Source organism: Dama dama, chromosome 10 (assembly GCF_033118175.1).
Source record: "Dama dama isolate Ldn47 chromosome 10, ASM3311817v1, whole genome shotgun sequence".
Lineage (NCBI taxonomy): Eukaryota > Metazoa > Chordata > Mammalia > Artiodactyla > Cervidae > Dama > Dama dama.
This window is the reverse complement of record NC_083690.1, coordinates 31248337-31264042: the sequence shown is the minus strand read 5'-3', so window position 1 is coordinate 31264042 and position 15706 is coordinate 31248337. Positions and strand designations below refer to the sequence as shown.

The following is a 15706-nucleotide window of genomic DNA, read 5'->3' as shown; positions in this document are numbered from 1 at the left end:
TCCACTGTCATCATTATTTAGGTCATCTTTATTTGACTGAGTTGTAGTGAGGCTAATTACAAAGTGAATCTATATTCTAAAAGTAAACACCTACCAAAATGAATTTTAAAAATTTTCTATAGTGAAAATTCTTCAGCTTCTTATCATGGCTCAGTTCTAATGGTTGATTTTTAATAGTGAAATTATTGAAAGAGATATTCCCCAGTTTCTGCATATTTCCTATAGTTTAAAAATCTTCAAATTAATTTATTGTACATTGAACATATGTATGATATGAGAGTTAGTTAAGATATTGATGAATACAATGATTTACTAATTTTCACTCTGCACATGCTACACATGATAAATCCAGTCTTGTTAGACACAGAGAAATATCCAAGTATCACTCTTCTTCTCAAAGAATTCACAACAGAACAGAGAAGAATTTTTTCAGAGGTTGGCGGGGAGGAGTTTGCAGAGAAACACACATTAAAGCAACATTTCTCCTCTCCAACTTAGAATTTATTTGGGGAAAAAAAAAACATTGAGTGGGGGCAGGGGAGATAGTTTGCATTCTTACATTTTTCCATGTTTTTCCTTACCAGCTTTACATATTTTCCCCTGTATTATATATTTAAAAATAATCTAACCGTACCTTTAAAAATATAATACAGGGGAAAATATGTATTTAAAGCAGGAGTTGGAAAGGGATTTTTCTGTTTTCAACATCTAGAGTTCTTATACATGTTAAATATTAGTACTCCAAGCATGACCTTTTAAGAAATTCCTCATTGAAACAAGAGACTTGAGGAGGAAATAATGTATGTACAAAGCAGCTTTGAATGTTTTATCTTCTAGAGCAACTGAGAAATTTCTGTATTAAAAATGTTCTGTCTTTACACAAATGAAAACTTATGTCCACTCAAAATCACTGCAGATAGCGTTTATAGCATCTTTGTTTTCAATTGCCAAAACTTGGAAGCAGCCAAGATGCCCTTCAGGAAGTGAATGGATAAATAAACAGTGGTACCTTCAGACAGTGGAATATTATTTAGTACTAAGAAGAAACAAGCTGTTAAGCTATGAAAATACATTCAGGAAACTTAGATGCATATTCCTAAGAATCCAATCTGAAAGAAGGCCACACATACCATATGATTCCAATTCTATTCTGGAAAAGGGTAACTATGGAGACAGTAAAAAAACAACAACAAAAAACAGTGGCTGCCAGGGGTTGGAGGGAGAGAGAGATGAATAGGTGGAATGCAGAGGGTTTTTAGTGCAGTGAAACTGTTCTGTATAATACCACAGTGGTGGATACATACCATTAAACATTTATGAAAGCTCAAAGAATGCACAACGCCAAGAGTGAACTCTAATATAAACTCAGTGTAGATTCGTCTGTTGTGACAAATGTACCACTGTAGTGCGACATCTTGATTGGGGGGGGGGCACTATTATGTGTGTAGGGGTGGTGGGCAGGGGTTTATGGGAACTCTGTCCCTTCAGCTCAGTTCTGCTGTGAAGCTAAATCTACTCTGAAAAAGCAAAGGTTATTCTTTAAAAAATGGTCTACTGCTTTGGAGGTAAAGTAAACCATGTAAAGAAAGTGATTGGTTAATTCATATACTTTCATTACAGATGTATAGAAGAAGCACTTGCTTTACTAGATTTCACTGGGCTGAAAAGACCCAGAAACCATTCTGAAGCAAAGAGGGAGTGTATTAACTTCATCTAAAATTTTAAAAAGAAAAAGATAAACACATATACATACCTATGAACAATACAAAAATTTCATTTATTTTTCCTCTCTGAATGGAGGTAAATGATGCAGTAAATCCTTTTCCCCCAGAACCTCCAGTTTATCTTAGTTTGGTTTTGTTTCGTCACTGAACTCGTAGGGTGCCCTTGCTTGGCTTTTAGAGCTGAGTTCTAATTCCTTCCTCCACCAGGGAGTTTTGTGAGCTTGGAGCTTTCCTAGAACCTCTCTAGCGACATTCTGTGGAGAAGGGTGAAGGCCAGTGGTATGGCATGCTATTTTTCCATAATTTCCTTTGTTGGGCTAACCGGAGTTGGTGACATGGGGTCACCCCAGGCACCATTTCTATGCTCTGGACCAATTGCTTTTATATCTGTTGATTATGTTTGTCTGGAAGTAGAGGTATACAGGATAAGATGATCTCCACAGCTTTTTTCCACCTCTCCGGCTATTTCATTCATTAGGTACCTATAATAATTTGATTTTAAACTTTGTTTATATAGTGGGTTTTTGTTGTTGTTGTTGTTGTTAGCACTTCTTCTAAAGAAAGTAATCCATGTGTAAGTATAGAGTGATCATTGAGAAGGCTGGATAATTTCTCACACTTGCCGCCTCCCCTCAAGCTTTACAAGGCATAAAATAATATGAATTAGCTTCTTCTAGTGATAAAACAGCAACAATTTTCAGGGAAGAGAAAAACAGGTTAGTAGCACCATCTACAGGCTATTGAAGAGGAAAACTTACTGAGGGCTCTTAAATGTGAAAAGCATTTGTGGAAAGGGGAGTAAAAAAGCCACATACTTCTTCTTTTAAAGGTATTGTTTGTAAAACTTATTTAAATGTTTTTGTTCTTTTTTCTTTTTTTAACTACTCATACATTCATATCTCAATATGTATCCAGGTAGCCTAAACGAGGGGATTTTGGTGTGATTAGCTGTGTGTTTTCAGTCAGATCCTTGTTTTATTCCCATGCTTACAAAACATCTCTTCCTTTCTCTCTCTGTCCCTCTCCTCCCTCTCTTTCTCCCCAGCTCTAGTAATGATAAGGATGGTGCTATGACTATGGCATTCATATGGATTCCAGTAGGTTGATTCATAATAGTTCACTTTATAAGACATAAGGCATAAAACCTGTCAGCCCCAGGATATTTTATTTTAGTTCTTCTGTATAATCAATGGATTTACTGCATCATTTACCTCCATTCAGAGAGGAAGAATAAATGAAGAAATTTTTGTGTTGTTCATATGTATATAAGTGTGTTTGTCTTTTTCTTTTTTAAATTTTAGATGAAGTTGATTTATTACCTCTTTGGTTCAGAATGGTTTCTGAGTCTTTTCTGTTCCCAAGATTCTGATTCTGTTTTCATAGATGGCTTGTGGTATAGATTACTATTTTATGATAACAGAATCTAGAAAACTTGTCTTTTGATATGATATTGTAGAGGTAATATTTTCTTCCCCAGATCTCCCAGTTTTTCTTAGTTTGGTTTTGTTTTCCCATTGGTAAAATTGGTATCATGTTTGGCAACCTAGGAAATTTTACTGGATTCTTTGAATAACTGTGTTATAAAGTATTCATCGCATTAATAGAGTTGCAATTTTCTATTAAAATAGCCTAATAAAATTAACTTAACAATGGCCTCTTTGTAAATTGTTGGCAGAATTGCTATTTCATTATACTGTGTTTATTATGGTCAAGGGGTCAGAAGTTTCTGAAATGGGCAGAGGTGACTGGGGGTTCAATAAAGCATTAAAAAATGGCAAAAACTACCCTTTCCAAAAAAATAAGAAAGAAAAGGGAAACAAATCTACTAAATGCTTGAGAATAAATTACAAAGACTAGAATATTACTTGAATGATATGAGGAATAGAGATGCAATGAATATAGAGTATACTAAACTGAAGAGAAATTCAAAGGATAAAAAAGTTGATAAGGTTTTAAAGGTGCCTGTTGAGACAAATGAGGCAGATCCTATCAAAACTGTCATAGGAGTTTTTAAGTTTATGTAGCTCACTTCTGATGGTTTGGGTTGTTCGCATTTAAAAAAAACAAAACCTCATTATTTTCAATGTTTAAAAATATAATTATGCGTAAAACACTAGGGCCTTTCTCTGAAAAAAGTAAAGCACTAATTCTAACACAAGTTGAGATTCAGAATGAGTTGCTGCCTTGCAGTTCTAGCTAATATTTTCCCCTGTTTTTCTCGCACCAGATGGCACTGTTTAGTTCTGTTTCACAGTCTTCTTCTGGAAGTTTCTTGGGGAGAATCTGTTTCAGCCCAGACTCACCAGTGACACCTCTGTATTATGCGTGGAGGCTTTATGAGCACTTGTCAAAGGCCACTGACTCAGAAGGGAAGCTGTTTGTTTGCGGTCTTGTGGTTCTTCCTGGTTGCTCTTTCACTGCAGGGTGAGCCTAACAAACCCACTGATAGAAACCTAAATGCTTCTTGTGAAATTCAGCCTTGTTTTGCTTGGAGACACTGCAGCAGTGTGACTTTCAGCCTTCTCACAAGCCAGTCTAATTGTCTGACTCAGTTTTGAATAATTTTATGTGTGAGAGTGGAACTACGAGCATCCGGACACACCGAGTCTCAGAAAATGTGGTAGAGCTTAGAATGCATCACAGTAGTCCGTTGAACCTTAGATCCATCCAAGTAAATTAATCTAAGAAGATGACGTTTAAAAAACTTTGACTTTTAATTCTCAAGGCAAATTTGGAAAGAAATTATCAAAGACCTCTGATGTCATTATGTGTGAACGAGGCAGGTCTACTTCTTTGCTGCCGATAAAAAGAAAACATCTTTCCTGAAAGGTGAAATTAGCTTTATCTACTAAAATGTTGGGGTCATACATTGTAAGACTTATCTCTCTGTGGAGCTTGCTTTCTCCATTTCTTTAACTTTCCTCTCCCCTTCCCCTTCCTTTAGAAACAGTGAACACAATTATGGCACCTCTTTCATCAAGGCTTTTCCTCCATTAACCCTTGTCTTGTATGGAGAGCAATGTATAGGGAAGTGATAATAAATGGGTGTTGACGAGGTCCTTGAGTGAAGCAGCTGTCAGTAATGGTGAAACAGCACCTGCATGAAGAAAGGAAAGCCGCTCCCTAGATGGAGGCAAGGGCTGGTCAGGGCTTCTGTGGAGATGGAAGAGAGCTTGGAAAAAGAATTACCTGAGAGTTCTCCAACTCCATGAATTAACCTCTTTGAGCTAGTTTGGTAAACAGAGCCTCTCCTGATTATCACTGGGGCCTTCACACACATCATTCTGTATTTATCAAGTTGATTTTATTTTAATAGTTCTTGCTCTGTGTCTGAGGGTGAGTGTCATTCAGTTTATTTTCAACTGCTTTCCCATTGCATGTTTGTTTGTTTTTTTTTTTTTTTTTGCTCATGGTGGTGATGGGGATTGGAGCTTGGGGGTTGTGATGGAGAGCCTTCTGTAGGCTGGGGGAGTGGATCCCCGCTAACCCCTGCCATGGAGGAGGAGAGCAGCTCCAAGCAAACCCCTCCTCCTGCTGCTGTGGAGGTGGTAGGCAGCTCTGCTGGTTTTCAGGCCTAGATCTTCTCTGAAAGCAAACCCGAGACAGGCTGCTTCTATAAATCAAGCCTTGGATTTTATTAGAGTGTTTATGTAACCTCAGTTTACGTGCTATAATTCTTTGCTGTGTAGCCTAGAGTAATTCCCAAAGAGGATGTTTGTTCTTTTTCCTTGTAAATTTTCTAGCACAGGCTTTTGTTTTGACATTCTCCCTCCCTCCCTTCACCCTCCGCCTTTTTTTTTTTTTGGAGTGGACTGGTTTGTGGGAGTGCACTAACAATTGATTGATTTTTACTGACTAAATTGAATAATCCTGTAAAGGTTAAATTCTGTTTTTACTAGATGTTATCCCTACTCTTAGGTAGGGTAGAGAGGAACCTTTTGTTCAAATTAATTTTTCAAATTTTCAAGATTATAGGGTGGTAGGGTTAACATGTACTTAATTGTTGAGTAAATGAAGCATGAGTGGTAAAAAATAGCCTTTGCTATCCATGAGAATCCCCCACCCCCAGTCTCTCCACACCCTACTCTCCCCCACAGATCTAATGTTGATAGCCTCAAATTGACTGCTGAGAGAGAAAATCCAGACTGAGAATTTAGGGTGAAATTGACTTTTAACTGAAGAAAATGTCAGAGTGAAGTGACCAGATTCAACTACATTCCATGTACCTAACTACACACAGAGAGAAATGTTGTGCTTTGAAAATAAAGACAATTTGACCAACCCACAGCTTGTTTTTCAAGAAGTAGGTACATATTTTTACTTCTCAGTTCGTTATTCAAACGTCCTGTTTGGGCCACAGAACAGTTAAGTGGTAAGACAGGAGCTGAGGAAAGTGTTATTGAACTCCTCTCTTGGACACATTAAAATGTGTCTAGGGGCACATTCAGTTAGCAATTAATGTTTGATCATCAGGCAACAACCTTCAAGGTATCACGTAAGATTATTCTTTTTTTTTTTTTCTTTTTTGTAGTTTAAAGAAGATAGTAGATCAAGGCAAAAAGTTTATGATGGAAATATATGATAAGAGGCATGTTTTCATATTTACCTTAACCATAGAGTGGGGTCTATGCTCTAGAACTGTGCTGTTCACTACTGTAGCCACTAGTCCCCTGTGATTGGTAAGCAGTGACTAGTTTTCATTGAGATGTGCTGTAACTGTAAAAAAAAAAACTCTGGAGTTTGAAGCTGTAATGTGAAATAAGAATGCACAGTCTGTTTTTAATAGTTTGTACAGATTACATGTTGACAAAAGTATTTTTGATACATTAGGTTAAATAAAATAGATCATTAAAATGAATTTTACCTATTTTCTTTTTAAATTTTAAATATCACTATATAAAAAGTTTAAAATTATATCTGTGACATGCATTTGTGGCTCACATTATTATATTTCAAAGTTGTGTTACCCAGAGAGGGGGAAGTAACAGACCAGTATATCTACTAATGCTTTCAAAGTTAGACATTTCAAAGAAAATGCTGTACATTCTGATTACATATTAATACTCAAAATTGGTGACAAAATATGAATGAAATTGGACAGATTCTTTATCTATAACCTGAAGATTTATGAGAAAATACTGACCAGAATGCTCTAGGCTGAAATACACCTCTTTATCTGTCATACCTCCCTTTCAGTATGTTAACAGAAAGATCCCATCTAGTAGGGTGGAGAGAGTGGAGTCTAGGTTGGAACCCTAGCTTGGCCACTTACTGTCTTTGTGATCTGAAGTCAGTTATGTAGCTTCCCCATGCCTCAGTTTCCCATCTGTAAAATCGAAAATTATTGGGCCTACTTTAAAGCGTCCTGTATATTAAATAAGACAAAATATAAAGCATACACTGGTCATGAAATTAAAAGATGCTTGCTCTTTGGAAGAAAGACTATGACAAACCTAGATAGCATATGAGAAAGCAGAAATATTACTTTGCCAATAAAGGTCCATATAATCAAAGCTATGGTTTTGCCAGTGGTCATGTATGGATGTGAGAATTGTACCATAAAGAAGTCTGAAAGCCGAAGAATTGATGCTTCTGAACTGTGGTGTTGAAGACTCTTGAGAGTCCGTTGGACTGCAAGGAGATCCAACCAGTCCATCCTAAAGGAAATCAGTCCTGAATATTCATTGGAAGGACTGATGCTGAAGCTGGAGCTCCAATGCTTTGGCCACCTGATGCAAAGAACTGACTCATTTGAAAAGACCCTGAAGCTGGGAAAGATTGAAGGCAGCAGGAGAAGGGGATGACAGAGAATGAGATTGTTGAATGGCATCACTGACTCAATGGACATGAGTTTGAGCAAGCTCCGGGAGTTGGTGAAGGAAAGGGAGGCCTGGCGTGCTGCAGTCCACGGGGTCGCAGAGTAGGACACAACTGAGCGAATGAATAGCAACAACATGAGGCATACACTGGAACTTGCACAGGTTACGTGAGTGGTATACACGGATTAGCTATTGTAGTGCTGAATATCATCATCACGTCGTTAAAATATGTACAGCTCTGGTAGATTATTCAAGCTTTAGCTCTGTTCCCAAGCAAGTGATAGATGTTGGCTTTCAGTAATCAATCTGATATATTTTTTGAGACCAGGAAGCAGCAATAATTACAAATGGGAAAGTAAATGAAGAAAAGGGGGAGCTCATTTATTGGGACATATTATTAGAACACTCCATAAAACAGAGATTTGTGGTAATCATAGATTACCGGTTCCCTTCTTGATATAAATTCAGCAGCACTGTAACTTTTTATCTGATTTCCTTGCCACAAATATATTGGTCAGCAATTATAAGATTTTAGATATTATCTATAGATTTATTATTTTCTGATAAAAGAGATGATAATCTCATAATCCTGTATTAGAGAGTTAACTATCCTGTATTGTCCTAGAACTGCTTGGAGTTTAGTTTATAAGCTGTATGCATGCTTATAAAAACAAGTTTAGTGTATCATTCTCATGTCTTCTTTAATGAGGCCAAACAGCCCCGAGAGTCAGTTGATTTTTATTTTGCTGATTAAAACTCATGGTGTGGTTAAGACTCCAGATAGCTCTAAAGAATAAATCTCGTTTGTTAATGAATAATTTGTGGGTGATATGGTATGCTGATACCTTTTCATGGTGAATGCGTAGATGAGATTCACCCATGGAAGAATCTTTTTAGGGTGGAGGATGGTCCTTAAGAAGGAACTTACCCTAAAAATTCTTAACACATGCCGGTACTGCCACTGTGTCATGTGTATGTTTTATGTGTATGTGTAAAACAAGCTGGTTGAACAAACAAATTGTTTGAACACCTACAATATTCCAGGCAGAATGCTGATACTCCAAGAGTAAACACAGGACATATACTAAAGAATGCACATGTTGTTAATTTATTTTGGGCTGCACTGGGTCTTCATTGCTGTGCGTGGGCTTTCTCTACTTGCAACAAGCTAGGGCTCCTCTTCATCCTGGCACACGGGCTCTAGAGCACAGGCTCGGTGGTTGTAGCATATGAGCCTAATTGCTCCACAGCATGTGGAATCTTCCTGGACCAGGGATCAAACCTATGTCCCCTGCATTGGCAGGCAGATTCTTAACCTCTGGACCGCCAGGAAAGTCCATGAATACACATTTTAATACAGCATGGCACTGTTGCAGAAACACTCACTTGTATATTTTCACTTATGTGCACCGTACTGCTCTGTCCTCATGAGGTGGCTTTAACGTAGATCTGAACCAAGTGTTAGTATATTAAGAAACTCCCTTCTATACACTGTTAGTAAATTAAGAAGCTGAGGAAAACCTCGTCAGGAGGCAGTTTGACTTTACAGTTTAAGTGGCAGACACTAGGGAACCCTCAGAGAATTTGAAACTAGGGAGTGGAGTGTTGTTTTTTTGTTATTTGGTGAGGCTGCGCATAAGAACAGCACTGTGGTATGGATGGTAGAGTGGCAGAGAGATCATTTAAAAGACTGCAGTATCTCACCAGGAGATGGTGAGCTACGTGAGCTACTCGAACTAAGGACTACGGGTGCTCAATGAAGGAATGAGAGAGTTGAAAATTTTTAAGGCAAATGTTTCAACTTTTTAAGTGTGGAGGTATGAGAGCAAAAATGGATGGTTTTGGTGTGGTTTTCTAGAATAGAGTAGGTTTAAAGATTTGTTTAAAAGCTTGATGTAGGACTTCTTAAATTTGAGGCAAGTATTAGACTTCATGAACCATGTGGTATAAACCATTCGATACACAGTTGGCAGTACGGGTCTGGTTGTAAGATTGCTGGAGAGACTGGGCTAGAGACATATCTTAGGGAGTCATGATCTAAAGGTAGATAAGATCATTCTTATCTCACTGGAGATACTAAAATCCTCTGCTGCTCCATTGTGCTTGCAGAAGATTTCCAAACACCTGAGTATGCCTTTCAAGGCTCTTTATAGTTTCTCTCTTCTTTTAAGTTTCCTTCCTAAGGGTTCTGCTCTTCTCTCCATGCAACATGCGTACCCTGTATCTTCAGCAGTTTACTGGCCCTGTCGCTTCCCATGTTGTTCTGTGTCTGCATTACATTATACATACTGTTTCCTATGTGCACAGCGCTTTGGCCCTCTTTTTCCTTTTAACAAACTCTGTATCCTTGTCCCTTGAACTCTGTCTCTTCCCCTTCTGCCCCCGTAGCCCAACTGGTAGCTCCGCCCTTGAGTCCAGAATAACAACAACAAAAAAAGAATCAATCTGTACATATTGTTGTTGATGGGTTTTGTGGCTTATTCTCTTGTGCTTGTTTAAATATCAGTGAAGTAGTCGTTTGTTAAATGGCTAGATATAGACAAACATTCTATCATGTAGTTTATTTAACCAGTTCCCTACAGTTGGACTTTTGAATTGTTTCAGATTTTTCACTGAAATAATCACTCTTTGATGAGCCATCTTTTAGTCTTGTCTTTTTCATCTTTTGGGGGCGATATTTTTGATGAAAGTGAATATAGATGTTTTTTTTTTTTTTTAACCATGTATTAGCAAATCGCCTTTTGGAAAAGCCACACCGGTTTACATTACCAATGGCTCGATTTCTTTTTATAGTATTTTTAGGTTACAAGTTGCATGAAACTTAAAAGCTCTATGAAGATAATTTACCTTGCTATCTTACAGAAATGCCAAACTTAGGGTTAGAGAATTACCAAATAGAAGATTTTTTTGTAAATGTAACTGTTTTTATAGAACTTTAAAATAGACTCTTAAGAATAATCATCAGTATTTTTAAGTATGAGAAATGAGTTTCATAATCTAAGAAACAGGTCTTAGGTTATAAGATCGGGGCTTCGTGACCATCCTGGGTATAAGTGCATAGTCATGGGAAAGTAAACCATCCACTTCCAGCCCTCTCATTCGTGGCCTCCTTAGGCCCCTATGTAGCTGCTTCCTAGCTTCAACCTGAGGTTGTGTTAGGATGAAATACTAGGTCTTAGGGCCATGGATATTACATTTCAGTGGCTGAATTTGGAGTTTGGATAGCTTGTATATACATCTGTCTTCTCTGTGCCACTTTAGATCCTTCTTACCTTCACTGCCTGGGCTTCCCTTGTGGCTCAGCTGGTAAAGAAACCGTCTACAATGTGGGAGACCTGGGTTCCATCCCTGGGTTGGGAAGATCCCCTGGAGAAGGGAAAGGCTCCCCACTCCAGTATTCTGGCCTGGAGAATTCGCACAGAGTCGGACGTGACTGAGTGACTTGACTTTCACTTTCACCTTCGCTGCCTACTTTGAATAATAATATAAGTGCTTACTCATAAAATAATAACAAGTTCCTCCTCCAACCCCTGATAGGTTCTTTAGTTGAGTAAAGGTATATGTTACAGTTCATTTTGAAAAGCTAGCCAGGCCTTTGAGTAAAATGCCTACCATAGATCTTTAACTCTTGCTAAGTAATTTGCTGATTTTTCAAACTAATTTTCACAGTTTTAATCAATCACTAAGAAAATAAGAGGGAGGCAAAGGTACCACTGTTTGATATTATTGTCCTAAGGCAAAACCAACCTCACAGTGGTGAAATGGTGATCTTTGATAGCACTCTTGTCCCTTGAATAAATCTGTTACAGGTTTCTGGACAGGACCCTCCCCTCCCCCAAGTATTAGAAAGGAAACCAAGAGAACTTGAAGCCACAGAAAGCATATCACGGTCAGAATAAATATTCTGTTTTGCCGATAAACGTAAAAATTCACTTGTGGAATCTAATAGCTGTAGGCAGGTGATATTTATTACAACCAAGATTTAAGTGTGGTTTATTGTTTATGGAGTAGTTTAATACTACTTTTCTTTAAAATGAGTTTTTAATTTAGGAAAAACGAATTCAGATTTGTTCCCAGAGTGAAAATGACTGAATGTCATGGGAGTGGTTAGGGTTTGGGGTTTATGTGGGTAAGATTTCTGTTTATCCACTACCGTCATTGAGTGGATTTAAAAGCTTTCCCAGATGGAATTTATGAAGTGAAATTTAAAACTAGTGTCCTCATCTAGTGTAGTATACTGCAATATTTGGTTACAACAAGCAATCAACTTATAAAGCAGTGGAATGGAGATGATGCAGGTTAAATGATTAGTACTGTACAACGCAGTGGGTCATACAGCTAGCAAGCGTCAACACTCAAGTGCTATGTAAACAGATAACTTCTGTTACAGAGCTCCGAGGAACTGCCTAATCCTGAAACGCATTAACTACTTTCAGTGGTTTAGTCTAATCCATCCTTAATAGGAAGTTCCAGGGGTGTGGACATAACTGGCCAGGGGGAAACATAGAAGTGACAGTTAATATTTCCTAAGTCATTGGTCCTCAATCTCCAGGCTCCACGCTGGCTGCTTTATCTCTTTTACCCTGTTTAATCCTCCTCCCCACCCTCCGAGGTGCAGGTGGTATTATATTCGTGCTGAGGTGTGGTGACTGAAGCTTGGGCTTCCCAGGTGGAGCAGTGGTAAAGGATCCACCTGCCAGTGTGGGAAGCACAGGAGACACTGGTTCCATCCCTGGGTTGGAAAGGTCCCCTGGAGTAGAAAATAGCAACCTGCCATAGTATTCTTGCCTGGAAAATTCCATGGACGGAGGAGCCTGGCGCGCTACAGTCCACGGTGTGGCAGAGAGTCAGACACGACTGAGCGAGGGACCATGCACACACAGCTGAGGCTATAGAGACTTTCCCAGAGTCACGTGTGTGCAGGGTCACCATGCGTGGTTTCACAGGTTGGTCACTGCATGCGGGCATTGACTGAGGCAGTCTGTAAGGTCTGTGTTTGCCCAGAGGGGTCACAGGAGAAGTTACAGACAGCAGGGAATAGCACCAAGATACCTTTCTTACCTAGCAGGTCCACATTTCTTTACCGTGTTTCAGTGGTCACATTCCTTGTTTTAGTGGTCACACTCCAGCCCCTTGGTTGAGGTGGGAGAGGCCTTCCTTTCTAAAGGGACCTCTATTCCAAAAGATCTAACTTGTGGCCTGAGGCTCATACCAGGCTCTTCTGTTAGCAATACTTAAAACATTTTCTATCTAAATTAAAAGCTTTTCTATATAGCCACCCTCCCTCCTCCCCCAGGCCAGGTACTGAAGTGAATCAGTGAATCAGTCGCTCAGTCATGTCTGACTCTTTGCGACCCCATGGACTGCAGTACGCCAGGCTTCTCTGTCCTTCACCAACTCCTGGAGCTTACTCAAACTCATGTCCATTGAGTCAGTCACACTATCCAGCCATCTCATCCTCTGTCATCCCCTTCTCCTCCCACCTTCAATCTTTCCCAGCATCAGGGTCTTTTCAAATGAGTCAGTTCTTCGCATTAGGTGGCCGAAGTATTGGGAGTATTGGAGTTTCAGATTCAGCATCAGTCCTTTCAGTGAATATTCAGGACTGATTTCCTTTAGAATGGACTAGTTGGATCTCCTTGCAGTCCAAGGACTCTCAAGAGTCTTCTCCAACACCACAGTTCAAAAGAATCAATTCTTCAGCGTTTAGTCTTCTATATGATATGATTCTCACATCCATACATGACTACTGGCAAAACCATAGCTTTGACTATACAGACCTTTGTTGGCAAAGTAATGTCTCTGCTTTCTAATATGCTGTCTAGGTTGGTCATAGGTTTTCTTCCAAGGAGCAAGTGTGTTTTAATTTCATGGCTCCAGTCACCATCTGTAGTGATTTTGGAGCCCCCCAAAATAAAGTCTGTCACTGTTTTCATTGTTTCCCCATCTATTTGCCATGAATTGATGGGACCAGATGCCATGATCTTAGTTTCCTGAATGTTGAGTTTTAAGCCAACTTTTTCACTCCTCTTTCACTTTCATCAAGAGGCTCTTTAGTTCTTCTTCACTTTCTGCCATAAGGGTGGTGTCATCTGCGTATCTGAGGTTATTGATTTTTCTCCTGGCAATCTTGATTTCCAGCTTGTGCTTCATCCAGTCCAGCATTTCTCATGATGTAGTCTGCATATAAGAAGTGAATAATAATAAGCTTTAAAATCCAAATACAGAGGCTGCATCTTCTTTGGCATTAGCAATTTCATTTTATTCTTCGTGTAGCCACAAATGACCAGCATTTTGGCGGCCACCACTTCGGGTGCTTTTGAGTAATCCCAGGTGCACCAAAGTTAGCAAAATAGGAATCTTCCGTGCCTTTGTGATGGGACTGAATTTGTGTTCCCAACTTGCAGTGAAAGAAAGCAGGAATAATCTTACATGGAACACAGGAAACTGTAGCACTATGAAATCCAGAAGGAAAGTCTTCTTTACCCACTTAGCCCTGTCCGCTAGAAGTCTCCGCAGTGGTGTTAAGTGTCCCGTGTCTGTGATACTTCATAGGTGGCCTGTGTGACTAAAGAACTGAATTGTGAGTTTTATTTTCTTTTCATGAACTTAAATTACCATGGTCACATGTGGCTGGTTTTCTACAATTTGGGAAGCACAGGGGCTTCACATGTTGTCCCCCTCCCATTTTTTTAAGTTGTTATTTAAAAGTTTTGTTCAAGGGACTTCCTTGGTGGTCCAGTGGCTAAGGCTTTTTGTGCTTCCAAAGCAGGGGGCCTGGTTCAATCCCTGGTCAGGGAGCAAAGATCCTACATGCCACAACAAAGATTCCCAATGCAGCAGCTAAGACCCGGTACAGCCAAATTAATTAATTTTAAAAAAGAAACTTTTCCCCAAACTTTCCCATCCTCTTTACTTGGTATCGTCCGTGTTCTCTCTCCTATTCCGTCCTCTGCTGTTGCTCCCTGCCTCTCCTTCCTCCTCACTTCTCTTCTCCCAGGTCCTCTGTCCCCTTTCTGCGCTGCTGTTAGGCTGACAATACCCAGATTCATCTGCGTAGTTTGTTAGGACGTTTACCCTGTTAGACGTGCCTGCCTTGTTCTCCTCGCTTCCACACGGATGTGGTCCAACACCGGACATTTGCCAGATACACAGGGTTCATCGCTGGATCCTGATGCACTGGTTACTTCCTGAAAACAAAGCAACAGGTAAATCAAATGTTGCCACAAGGTATCTTCATTGAATTTATGCTGATCCCCAAGACCCCTGCTTCTTTTTCTCAATACACAAAAAGTTTCCTTTGACACTTCATTCTAGAGTCTTGCACAAAGTGTGTCAAAATCAGTCATATTAAAAACATAAGCCTAGACTGGACTAATTGTAATCAAATCACTGAAGACTGCAGGTTTCTGGGTCCTTGCCTGTACGTAGGAGTAAAGAGCCTCTTCAGGTTTTCTTCTAGCCTGAACCTTCTTTAGTTCTAATCTTACTGATTTGATTCTCTACCCCTCCCTGCTGCATTCCTTTCCCCTGTCTCCCCCTCTTCCTTCCCCTTTCCTCCTTCTTACCCCTTCTCTCTCTTTCTTTTCTAATACAGTTTATTTCCTTTCTTTCAGATGTCAATGCCACTTACCTCTTTTTAGCTTTAGGCACTTTTCTCTGCCTCTTTCCTTCCACTTTAAATCACATAAAAGTACCACCAGGATTCTGTAGACACACCCACTTGTAAGTTTCAGATGTTTTGCCTATTTAGAATCATGATTTTTTTTTTTAATTCTGGATTTTCTTTTAAGCCTCAGATAACTTCAGTGACAATGACTATCCCTTTGTGTAAGAGTCCTGTTTTGTTATACCATTATACTCTTGTTACACTGAGAATGCTTGAAGTCATACCAGTGTGCAGGAGACCTGTAGCTTTTCCAGTTCCCAGACAGAACCTGAGGTCAGTCATCTAACTGCACTAGACATAAAAGCAACATTTTGCCTATAAAGGTTAAATAGGTTTTCATGCTACTGGTTTTTAAGGTGGGTATTGACAGACTTTGGTAGTAAGATGTGCCAAGTCCCTTCCATCTTAGAGTCTTTGCAAGTGCTGTTCTTATAGCCCGAAATGGTTCTTTGGCAGCCTCGATAAATTTGGTCCTTATCCTTTGGTTTAAATAT

The 15706-nt window shown here is 39.3% G+C and overlaps 1 protein-coding gene across 1 annotated transcript in view; it reads left to right on the top strand.

Annotated features, from left to right (window-relative positions):
• Positions 1-15706, top strand: part of AUTS2 (activator of transcription and developmental regulator AUTS2) — a 1187145-nt gene that overhangs the window by 423181 nt on the left and 748258 nt on the right. The window lies entirely within an intron of this gene.